This window comes from Tursiops truncatus, chromosome 3 (assembly GCF_011762595.2).
Source record: "Tursiops truncatus isolate mTurTru1 chromosome 3, mTurTru1.mat.Y, whole genome shotgun sequence".
NCBI classification, from domain to species: Eukaryota; Metazoa; Chordata; class Mammalia; order Artiodactyla; family Delphinidae; genus Tursiops; species Tursiops truncatus.
The window spans coordinates 134,942,207-134,945,429 of record NC_047036.1 but is presented as its reverse complement, the minus strand read 5'-3'; the positions used below and the strand labels follow the sequence as shown (position 1 = coordinate 134,945,429).

General features: G+C 48.9%; 1 long non-coding RNA gene across 1 annotated transcript; it reads right to left on the bottom strand.

Moving 5' to 3' along the window:
• Window positions 1-2,855, bottom strand: LOC141278351 (uncharacterized). Its single transcript, XR_012330932.1, has 3 exons — window positions 2,807-2,855; window positions 1,073-1,193; window positions 1-11 (listed from the first exon to the last, which is right to left on the bottom strand). It is a non-coding gene; the product is annotated as an uncharacterized lncRNA (long non-coding RNA).
• Between the last annotated feature and the right edge of the window lie 368 nt (window positions 2,856-3,223).

The following is a 3,223-nucleotide window of genomic DNA, read 5'->3' as shown; positions in this document are numbered from 1 at the left end:
GTCCCAGATAGCTGTGGTACATATCAAAAAAAATGATTTTGGTGAGCCCAGACTCTTGCATCTTCCTATACATAAAAAAAAAAAAATGCTAAATTCCTTAACTTGAGATGCGGCCTCCTGGGCTTGAAGCCCTCAAAATTCCTGAGGGCTGTGAATATTAAAAATATTCCTGTGAATATTTTTAAATCTACAGGTGTAAAGTAGACACTTCCAAAGCGGAACAAAAGACAAATCTCACCATTTGGAACACTGACACCAATGGCGGACACTCCCAGAAAGATCCATCTGACTGGGCAGTTAGAACGTTGTCATCCCTTTTTCCACAAGACTGTGGAATGGACATTGACAGTGGGGAATTTTAACAGGGAAGAGCTAAATAGGACTCCAAGTTCGATCTGTTTCTTTGACTTTAACCTTTGCTCTTTGTTGCTTTTGTTATTATAGTCATACATAATGGCCTGCCTCAGGGAACCCTGCCCCTCTGCCTGAATGTTAAACCAAAGTGCCTTCGTACATTCTGACCCTGTCTACCTGTGTATGGCATCGAGAAAGAAGAAATTGACACATCACCTCCCCGAGGCTGGCCATTCCAGGGGACATTTGCAAATCTTATGACGTTTTTACTTTACTTCCTCATCTCCTCCCCTTCTGTTCCATAAAAGAAGCTGGCATCCAAACCCCGATAAGATGGTTTTTCAGAGACACTAGTCTGCCATCTTCTCGGTCTGCCGGCTTTCCGAATGAAGTCATATTCCTTGCCTCAACACCTCGTCTCTGATTCATTGGCCTGTCGTGCAGCGAACAGTGTGAGCTCGGACTTGGTAACACCCTCATGGTGCATCTCATATCCCACCCCAGTGTGGTCTTTCTGAAGCATAAATGAGACTGTGACTCTCTCCCTCCTGTGATTCCCCCCAAAGGTTTTCCCTCATTTGCTGTGGTGTCTGGTGAGACATCTGCCATTGCCCTGAGAGTCCCCGGCATCCCTACTAGACTGCTGTCTCCTTGGTTCCCTGACACTGAGCACCTCAGGAAGCCAGGCAATATGGCACAAAACCCCAGAACTGCTCACCTCAGGAAGGGGCTGGCACTGCTGCTGTGTGATCAAATAGAGCAGAGAAGGGTTCCCCAGCTGGGACACAAACACTGCAGGAGTGGCCTCTCCCTGAGCCATCGCATGATTCCCATGTGACCTGAGGGAAAGAGGGACCAAGACATGTGTTTTTTCCTAAGCAGGATGGTGTGGGCTCAGTCGTGTACTCCAAAATTCATATGCTGAATCACTAACCCACAGGACCCCAGGGTGTGGCTATATTTGGAGATGGAGTTTTTAAAGAGATGATCAAGGTAAAATGCAGTCAGTAGGGTGGATCCTAATCCAATAGGACTGATGTCCTACAAGAAGAGATTAGGACACATTTAGGCACAGGGGGAAACCATGTGAGAACATGGGGAGAAGATGGCTGTCTATATGCCAAGGAGAGAGGCCTCAGGAGAAACCAGCCTGCGGACAGCAACCAGGGCTAGAGATTGGTCTGTTGTTTAAGCTGCCCTGTCTGTGGTATTTGTTATGGCATCCCCGAGCAGACTCACACACAGGGTAACTCAGGGCTCAGACTGGACAGAGCCCACTCTCCATTCCCTTGCATGTGAGTTACAGGAACCTCAGGAACTGAGGAGGGGGTCCCTGAGGAGAGGCACAAGATAGAAGATTTTAGGCACAACATGACTGCATTCATGTTAAACGTGCCTGAACTACATTCACACTAGATGGTTTTGTTCTGTATGTACATCGACACCTTCTGTCTGAACTGCAGACCTTTGGCTTGACTACCTCCACTGAGAACATTAGCTTTACCGGCTGTGAACCACCTCCTATAGGATTTCCAGAACCACAGAGCATCGAAGAGATCATGCTGATGTGTAATCACATTTCACAGGACCCAGAGACTGTGTGTTGGTGTCCGGGTGACCCTCACGGCAGGGCTGCCTAGCTGCCCACAAGAACCCACTTCCCTTTTCCCTGTTCATGGCTCCCCTGCACCTTCCAGCCTTCCCACCCCTTGCAGCTGGGGCACAGTGTCTCCTGTTACAAAGGGGAAGTGTTGGAGGAGGTGAGGGCCTTGGCCAGTCTGCATGGTAGGACAGAGGGCTTGGTGCCCACATGGTCATCCCACCTTGCTGGTTGGAGCTCTCTACCCAGAAGCAGGGAGGAGAAACAAGGGGAACAGAGCCTGGGCCCTGACACCCACCTGCCCTGGACTCTTGCATGAAGGGGAAAGAAACACCTTGAGGCTCGGCCCATTTTGGGAGACACTTGGTTCCAGCAGTGAACCTTTGCCCTAAAAACCAAGGTACTTTACAAACCCCTCCCCAGCTGTCACAGAAATTAAGGCTTAGTCTCATCACACTTTTCTCAAACCACAGCTCATGCTGAGACCACCACTCAGGTAATGGTGCTTCAAAGCAGTTTCCTTGACAACCTGAACAAACCTGCTTGGTTTCCTTGACAACCAGGGAAGATTGGTTCAAAATCTCCCTAAGAAGATTCCTCCACAATCTCCCAAACTCTTCTCCTTCAGACATTCCTATTCTAGGTCTGATGAACCTAAAGTGACAGTGCCGTCATCACACACCAGAAAGCGATTCCTCCAAGACCATAGTTACTGGTTACATGATGCTATTGATGATGAAATCCCAGAAGAGCCAGCTTTGCAAGGTAACTACTTTTGGACTTGGCACTGGGACCCTTTCCACGGACAGAGTGGAGTGGCTGTTTTCATGGCCCCATGGTGGAAGAGCTCACCACGACTTGATCCTTTCCAGGTGCTTCTTGGGTCCTCATTCTCCCCAGACCCCCACTCACATGGTTGATGTCTGTGCCAGTCTATACAGGACCTTGGCAATCTCCTAAAATGAGAGGGTTATTTCATGCACAGATAATGGGTTGAATGGTGGCCCCAAAAGATGTGTCCCCCCAGAACACATGAACAGGACCGTATTTGGGAAAAGGGTCTTTTCAGATGTAGTTAAGGATCTCGAGATAAGGTCATCTTGGGTTAGAGTGGCCCTAAATCCAATGACAGGGTTCTGGTAAGAGACAAAAGAGGAGAGACACAGACACAGAGGAGAAGCCATGTGAAGATGGAGGCAGAGACAGGAGGGATGCAGCCACAAGCCTGGGGATGCCTGGAGCCCCCAAAAGCTGGAAAAGGCAGAAAGA